At 43.0% G+C, this 9,004-nt stretch overlaps 1 long non-coding RNA gene across 1 annotated transcript; it reads right to left on the bottom strand.

The window, feature by feature from the left end:
• Positions 1 to 4,817: 4,817 nt before the first annotated feature.
• Positions 4,818 to 8,509, bottom strand: LOC128850304 (uncharacterized). The gene is made up of 2 exons (XR_008447604.1): positions 6,829 to 8,509; positions 4,818 to 6,234 (listed from the first exon to the last, which is right to left on the bottom strand). It is a non-coding gene; the product is annotated as an uncharacterized LOC128850304 (long non-coding RNA).
• Positions 8,510 to 9,004: the final 495 nt, after the last annotated feature.

Here is a 9,004-nt window from a genome sequence, read left to right on the forward strand (position 1 = left end):
GTAGTAAGCCAATATTTTCTGTTCAGGTGCTTCAAAAGGTGCTAAGGCTGCGGTTGTTGCTAGCCTTGTTTGCTCTTGCAGCTCTCTCTGCCAGCTGTTAAAGTTGTGGTTAAATGCACACCTGTTACACCATAAGTCACATACTAGGGACTGTTCTATCCAAAAGATCTTATCGCAACCCCTGCAATACAAAGCTACCCAAGCAGCACAACATGGATTATTACAATCAAGACAATTTTGACCCGCTAGCCCCCGTATGTAAAACTTCCGATAACCGTCCAATAGTTGTAATCAGTCCTTCAAAGGTCTGGCAGTGCTTCAAAACCCTGTCGATGGCTTTCGAGTATCCTTTCAACTGTGACAGCAGCGGTTGTAGGATCAGTGGCAGCTTCTTCTCTCTTCTCCTCTTGTCTTCCTCCGTCAGATTGCTTGGCAGTTGTTGCATCGAGAACAGGTTTAGTCCACCTTGCAGCACCCATATCGGTCCTGTAGGGGTAGAGACACAAAGATATCCCCTTCCCCAAAACATAACCTTAGCAGGGCCTTTCCACAACCCTGTCTTAGGGTCTCTGTATTTCACCCACACGTCCTTTTTCTGCTCGGTAGTTTCATTTGGCCGATGATGTAATTCTGCTGGAGGGTACTCTGCTTCCCCAAATATGCATAAGTGATTGATCACAAATAAGCTCTTCAATAGCCTTGCCTGGGGGTCAGCAATCTTTTCATGTTTTGCCAAGTACCTTTGCAGAGTGCCCTTAGCCCTTTCAATGATAGCTTGCCCTGTTGGGGAGTTTAGAATGCCTGTGATATGCTCAATTCCCCAACTCTTTAAGAACCCTTCTATTCTCTTGCTAATGTAAGCAGGCCCATTATCTGTTTTAATCCTTTTTGGCATCCCCATTACTGCAAAACAGCTATATAGGTGCCTTTCCACGTGGATAGCCTTTTCTCCTGCCTGCGCTGTTGCCCAAATGAACTTACTATAGGTGTCAATAGATACATGCACATACTTCAATCTACCAAAGTTAGGGACATGCGTAACGTCCATTTGCCATAACTCATTTGATTGTAGTCCCTGTGGGTTTACCCCTAGGCCTAGACCACCACCTCCATTGTGATGGCTGCAAATCGGGCAGGCCCTAACTATGGCCTTCGCCTCTGCCATTGTGATTTTGAACTCTCGGTGCAAGCCCTTTGCATTTTGGTGAAACATAGAGTGAGCTTCTCTGGCTAGCAGCTGGCCTGGCAGTGGAGTGCCCTGAGCCACAGACACTAGTCTGTCTGCTCTAGCATTACCCTCACCCAAGCCAACTTCCCATTTATGGCTTCTAATATGAATCACAGCATAAGCGTGCTCCCTTAACCTTGTAGCCTTTTTTAACTGTACCAACAACTCATACAGCCTCCGGTTTTGCACCTCTTTTATAGAGGCATCTTTGATTCTAGCTACGACCCCAGCAACATACAAAGAGTCTGTTACGATGTTCGGTGGTCCTCTTAGCTGTGATATTGCCCATACTACCGCTAAAAGTTCCATAGTCTGTAGACTGTCTGCGGCTTCTGCTTGTAAAATCTGATGTTTCCACAGTCCCTTTTCTTGCCATGTTATTGCAGCAGTTCTGGATTTTCTGCCAGCATCCGTGAATGCCGTAAGAGCATCTGCGATAGGGGAATTTTCTCGTTTTGGCCGAGTGATCCAATCCCATTCCCCAATCCATTGAACTGGCACCTGCCGGAGCTTTCCTGTTTCAATGGGGCAGCTCGCACCTAAAAGTGCCTCCTGCAGCTCCTCGCTATTACACAAGTACCAGTCCAAGGTATCCTTTTTAATTGGCATCCTGATTACTGCTGGCTCGGTTCCAGCTACTTGTAGCATTCTCTCCTTGCCTTTCTTTATTAAGTCTGCTAGCATTTCGACCTTTTGAAACAGAGTTTTGGTTTGTTGTAACGCGGGGGAAATCCACTCCAATACCCTTATCTCCCCCGTTTTCTTTTGCAATTGAGTCAGTGCCCCAAGGAGGTATTTGGGACTGTTCCAGATCGTCAGGTCTATGGATAATTCTGGATCTCACCGATGGACTTGCCCCTGTGTAACGCAGTCCGTTATTTTCTGAAGAGTGTGCTGTTGTTCCGGAGTAACACGGATCGGACTTGCTGGGTCTGTGCCTTTGAGAAGTGGGCGTAATTCGTCCAGCAGTTCGTTCGGTATTCCCACAATCGGTTTTAACCATTGAAGATCGCCCAGTAACTTCTGAGCCTCATTCAGAGTTGTGAGTTTTGTTTGCAGTTGTAGCTTCTGGGGTTTAACTATTTGTTCCGACATTGTCCATCCCAAATATTTCCACGGAGCTGTTGTTTGAATTTTCTCAGGGGCTATAACAAGGGAAAATTGTGCCAAGGCAGTCTGTATCTCCTGAATTTGCTGTTCAGTAAAAGGTTCCGGTTGGGCAAACAATATATCATCCATATAGTGATAAATCACTACATTTGGCCATCTCTTTCTCAGGGGCTGTAATGCAGAGTCAACATAAATTTGGCATAAAGTAGGACTATTGTGCATTCCCTGTGGGAGTACCGTCCATTCAAATCTTTGGTCATGCCCCTCCCTGTTAAGTGCAGGCAATGTAAATGCAAATCGCATCATGTCTTGTGGATGAAGGGCAATAGTAAAAAAGCAGTCTTTAAGATCAATAATTAGTAGTGGCCAATCCTTAGGAATCATTGCGGGATTAGGTAATCCTGGTTGTAAAGCCCCCATGGGTTCCATTTGGGCATTGACAGTATGCAAATCATGTAACAAACGAAACTTTCCTGATTTCTTTTTGATCACAAAAATTGGAGTGTTACAGGGGCTTGTGGATAGTCGCAGATGCCCCTGTTCGTATTGCTCCTTCACTAGATCATGAGCACGCAGGAGACTCTCCCATTTTTAAGGCCATTGCTTAACCCACACCGGAGAGCTGGTTTTCCAGGTAATGGGTATCGGGAAAGTCCAGGCAACGGCCACTACCCCAAAGGGTGCTCATTGGTTAGCACCACTCCCAATTGGGCCAGAATGTCCCACCCTATAAGGCACTGCATGGTAGGTGGCAATTGGACTACCGAGAAAGTAGCTGTTAATTGTTTTCCATCGATGTTCACCTTGATAGGAGGGGAACGACTGGCCAGGGTTAAACCCCCAACCCCGGTCACTGTGGTGGCAGCTGGTTGTAAAGGCCAATGTGGAGGCCAGCAACTAGGGCTAATAATGCTGGAATCAGCCCCAGTGTCCAAAAGGCCTGGAAATGACCTCTTTTGTCCTTGATATTCCACCTCCACGGTTTTCTTAGGCCTTTCATTAAGATTTAAAGTCAGCAAGGTCAGGCCGCCAGTGGATCCGAAACCTTCTTCTCCCCTCTCTTGTTCCCTTATAGGCTTTATCCCTTTTGTCATTTGCTCCAACAGTACCAATTGAGCAATTCTCTGTCCCTTATTAATTTGAACGGGTGGAAAAGGAGTATGCACCATGATCATAATTTCTCCAGTAAAGTCCGCATCAATAACACCAGGTAACACAAATAATCCAATCATAGAGGCAGATGATCATCCTACTAGCAGTGCACCCACCGCTCGACCTTGTATAACAATAGGTCCTTTAATTCCTGTTGAGATCTTTTGTGGGTGCGATGTCATTAGCGTGATTTCTACTGCTGCTGCCAAGTCCAGCCCGAGGCTCCCTGTGGTGGCAGGCTGGAGGCAGGGAAGTGCGACGGGCGAGGGAAGCAAGCGGACGACTCAATATGAGTGATAAAGCAAGCTTCAACTTTATTGATTACAGTTGCGGTTTATATATCTTTCACTACATTCTACTTAGTCATTCCCTAAACTTGATTGGTTAGTACAAACACTTGTCTAATACTGATTCGTTGTGGCCATGCTAGAGCTTCAGACTTTGTTTATTTCTTCATAGTTGCCTTGCGGTTACAGCTGTGACCAATATTTCATCTTGCTTCCTTGTGAAGGATCCGCTTGGCCCTCAAAAGTTCCTTATCCTGATGTTTTACTGTCTTTACAGAATGTATTTAAAACTCAAGGACTTGGGGCTCATTAATACTCAAGGACTCAAAGCTCATTACCGTTCCCATATGATGTACTCGAAACTCAAGGTTCAGTCCACTGACCCATGCCTTTGCTCATCCAGCCATTCCTCAATCCCTTTCTCAACATCCTCATGTCCTTCTTCATTTAACCATTTCCCAACATTTCCCCCTTTTTCTTTTTGAACAAGCAAAGCAGTATGATTCTTAGCCAAGCTTTGCATAATACAATGATAGCTTATTTTAAAAGCGATTATTACTAATAATACCAGGCCTGCCCCACGCAAGATTTCCTTGATCACTGAGAGGAGCCAAGGAGATAATGGTCCAAACATCGATTGTAGCCAAGTATCAATTCCCCGCCCATCTTCTTGCTTTAACTGATGCAGGCCTTGTTGCAACTTTCTTAATTTTGCATGTATAGACGTTGAATGATCGGTCAAGTTCATGCAACACATTCCCTCAAATTCTTCACATCCATGTCCCTGGGCCAAAAGTAAGAAATCAATGGCAGCTCTATTTTGCAGTACTGCGTGATTTACACTCTGCACATCACTTGTGAGCATATCTAGGATTTGTGAAGTTGTATTTAGCTCATCTTTTGCCCAACAGCCTAGTTGTTCGATTAATCGTAATGCCTTTCTAGCAGCCGCTCCAGGTAGTATCACTGCAGTTGCAACTTGTCTAAATTCACTCCAAAACCGCATAGGCCCTAAAGAGCTACAATCAAGTTCATGTACGCTCCGTTCTTTCCTGCTCGTGTTTTGGCTCCACTGCATGATCAAGGATATATTAGGGTGAAACAGTGATAGTTTGCCAAGATAGCAAGGCCCTCCTTGTGGTTGCGCCGGTATGCCATTCCATGCTCTATCTCCACAAATCAAGAAGATGCCCCTCGGCAGCCTTTTTGGGGTGTCGATTTTGCTGGCATTGCATTTATCAAACGTTTGGTCCATAACACTAAACCAATCTAAATTAGAGTCCAAAGTAGCCCAAGTGCCCCTGTGTTTTAACCACGGTCGGGGCGCCTTGTCACTTATAGGCTCAAAGTCGACCCATCCCCCTGAGGAATTGCTTAAACTGGCATTCGCACTTCCAAAGAGGTTTAACTCTTCAGGGGGTGAATGCAAGGTGGTATTAAGTGACAGTATTAACTGACACTGCTGATAGGCATCTTCAAGTGGTGGAGTCCCCTTGATCTTTATGGGTCCTTCTGCTATCTTTACTGAGGATAGATTTCTACAGAGTGTGTCATTATCTACAAGACCACAAAATTCCTCTGATTTCCACACAGGTAGGCCGATCAAACACGTTCGAAAAGGATTGGTAACACCACCTAAACTAAGACAGAGAGAAGACTGATTGAGCTGCTTGGCAAATGTTACCCAAAGATTTTCTCTTGGTTGATTGAACTACGTTATTCCTGTTACTGTGACTATTACAATGCTAAATAACCAAGCATATCTATGTAAAGACATAATTACACGTCGTTCCTGCTCTTCTTCTCTATTGCTTTATATAGTTCTTTCTTTAAATCTCCCTTAGTAGGGCCAAATAACGAGTGCCTTGAAAAAGGCACTTTGTTAATACAAAGAAATGCTAATAACTTTGATTTTGCCTGTCCTCGTATTCTTTTAACGCAAGCTTTTGCTTCAAATCGATTATAAGCCAAAACTTTTTGTTCAAATGATTCATACAATGCTAAAGAGGCAAGTGTAGATACCCTAGTTTGCCGTTGTAATTCCCGCTGCCAATTACAAGAACCACTTTTGAATTCACAGCTGGGACACCACAATGTTCTCAAAAATACTTGTTTAACCCAAAATATTTTTTCACACATTCCGCAAAACAAAGCTACCCATGCTGTACAATTTGATATCCCACAATCAAGACAATTATGCCTTGCAGGTCCGTGTATCTTAAATGCCGATAATTCATCAATTCCTGCTATGATTGTTTCAAAAGAAACACAACGATCCAAGATCTTATCAATTCCCTTTTCTAACCCTCTTAATTCCTCAAGAATAGGTTTAATAATCAACAAGCCCTTTTCTCTAATCCTCTGCTTGTCTTTCTCAGTCGGAATGTTCCAAGGATGGTTCATGGGATCCTGGTGTTATTGCAGCCTTTGTCCATTTGCTGGGGATCCATTTTGGTCCTGTGGGAGTAAGTACACACATATAACCCCTTCCCATATACCTAACTTCTGCTGGCCCCATCCAGGTTCCCGTTGTTAGATCTCTGTACATAACAAACATTGGTGGATTCTTTTGCTCATCACTATCATGACTATGGATCCATGCTGATGGTTCTTTCTGATCTCCAAATATACATAGATGGTTTAAAACAAAGAGAGTTTTTGCTAATTGTTCTTGAACATCAGATAGATCCATAAATTTTTGAAGATATTGCTTTAGGGTTTGATGAGCCCTTTCAATAATAGCTTGACCTGTGGGGGAGTGGAATACCAGTAGTATGCCGTACTCCCCACATTTGTAAAAATCTTTGAACCCTCATGCTAGTATATGCTGGACCATTATCTGTTTTTATCGCCTGAGGCACTCCCATAATGGCAAAACATTGTGTTAAGTGTCTTATAACATGGAGTGCCTTTTCACCCGTTTGCGCAGAGGCCCATATATATTTGCTATAAGTGTCTATGGTGACGTATATATTTCCATCTGCCGAATGCAGCAAAATGGGTCACGTCCATTTGCTGTAATTCTTGAGATCTGAGACCTCTTGGACTTACACCTAACCCTAAACCAGGTCCATGATGACTGCATGTAGGGCAGGCGCGGACAATTCCTTTTGTTTCCTCCATTGTAATGTTGAATTGTCGATGTAGTCCTCGTGCATTTTGGTGAAAGGCATTATGTGCTTCTCGTGCCTTCACAAAATCACTCAGTGGTGCGGCCAAAGATACAAGTTGATCTGCTCTATAATTTCCTTCTCCAAGTCCTTCTGTCCACATATGACTTCTAATATGTACTATGCAAAAAGGGCACGTTCGTTGTCGGATAGCTGATTGTAGTTGTCGAATTAAATCAAACAAGCGTTGATTGTGTATTTCTTTTATTCGAGCATCTTCTACACGATTCACTATATTGGCAACATACATGGAGTCCGTTACTACATTCAGATCATGATGCATCCATTGTAAAGATCCATTCGAGTACTCTAATCTCCCCCTTTTTCTTTATTTGCGTAAGGGCTCTGATAAATTGGGATCGCTCTTGGAGAATTGTGAGGTCCACAGGCAAGTTGGGATCTATACGGTCCACTGTGCGGTCGACAAGAGTTTCACTAAGGCGTTGTATCATTTGTCGTTGTTCGATTGTTAAAGTAATTTTCCGTGCTGGATCAGTTCCTTTTAAAAGAGGACGCAAAGCATCTAGTTCATCATTGGTGATTCCTGCTATAGGTCGCAACTGTTGCAGGTCTCCTAAAAGTCGTTGAGCATCATTAACTGTTGTAAGCGAAGTGCAAAAGGTTAATTTTTGTGGTTGTACTTGAGAATTCGTTATGCTCCATCCTAGATATTTCCAAACAGGGGAACGTTGAATTTTTTCCATTGCTATAATCAAATTATGTGTAGTTAATTGTGTCTCCAAATATTTCTCTTGTTGAGTGGTAAATGGCCGGTTCTGTGCAAAAAGAATATCGTCCATATAGTAATAGATCATGGTTTGTGGCCATGCACGCCTTATTTCTCTTAAAGCATTATCCGCAAACAACCGACACAAAGTGGGGCTAGTTTTCATGCCCTGCGGCAATACTGTCCACTCAAAGCCCAAATCAGGTCCTTCCCTATTGATTGTGGGTAAAGTGAATGCAAAGCCTTGAGTGTCATTAGGATGTAACTGAATAGTGAAGAAACAGTCCTTTAAGTCTATGATCAGCAAATGCCTGACACAGAATAACAAAAACACACACCTTGGATGACCATCAAGTCGTCTATGGGCTTTTTTCTGAGCAATGGCTTTTTCAATTCCACCCAAAGTTTGTTGTGCATCGCTGGAGGTGCTTTTAAAGCCATGTCCTCCCTTAAGAAGATCAAATAATGGACTTAGTTCTGCATTAGTTATACACAAATAAGATTTAGCTTTTGTAAATTGTTTTAACTACTATTTGCAATTTGGCTTGCTGGGGTTCAATTGTAGCATTCAAAATTTTCCACTTAAAATATTTCCAGGTTTGAATTTTTTCCAGGTGCGACTTGAAGGCCTATTTTCTCTAATACAATCTTTGAAATGGTATTAATTGAGTAACACAACTGCTTTGGGTGATATACACAGGTGGGAAAGGAATATAAACCGTAGCTTGTATTTGTCCAGTAAAATCAGAATTAATAACACCAGGTTACACAAAAAGACTTTGCAAAGTGACACTCGAATGACCCACTGACCAAAGCACTTAAACCATTACCAATAGGACCAGAAGCTTAAAGCGAAACCTTGTGTGCTTTTCAATCTTTTATTACTGAGGAGGCTGTGAAGAAGATCCAAGCAGGAGCATTTACTGTTGTCACACATCTCAGCTGCATGCTGGGTTGCTGGTTTCCTTGGTTCTTTAATGTTAACGGTTTACCCCCTGGCTTCTTTTGTCTGTTTTTTACCTATATGGGAATTCTCAAGGCTGCAAATGCACTAACTTTTCTATTCCTTTGCAGTTTTTTTACTCTCAGAGGATACTCCTTTTGGACTCTTAAATCATGTCTTCATTAGTATCTGGCTAAAATTCCCTTTACAGTTGTCTGCACTAGGACCCAGCAGTTGCTGATCTGATAAGGGACACTGGAATGCAGAGTGTTCTTCATAAACTGTTACTCCCCTAGAGAGAGATAGAAACTCCCAAGCTGAAACAAAATAAAAAACCTTACAGGAGTAAGAGGCGGGGGCGATGGGGGGGGGGGGGGGGGGGGAACT

The sequence above is a fragment of the Cuculus canorus genome, chromosome W, assembly GCF_017976375.1.
Source record: "Cuculus canorus isolate bCucCan1 chromosome W, bCucCan1.pri, whole genome shotgun sequence".
Classification (NCBI taxonomy): Eukaryota; Metazoa; Chordata; class Aves; order Cuculiformes; family Cuculidae; genus Cuculus; species Cuculus canorus.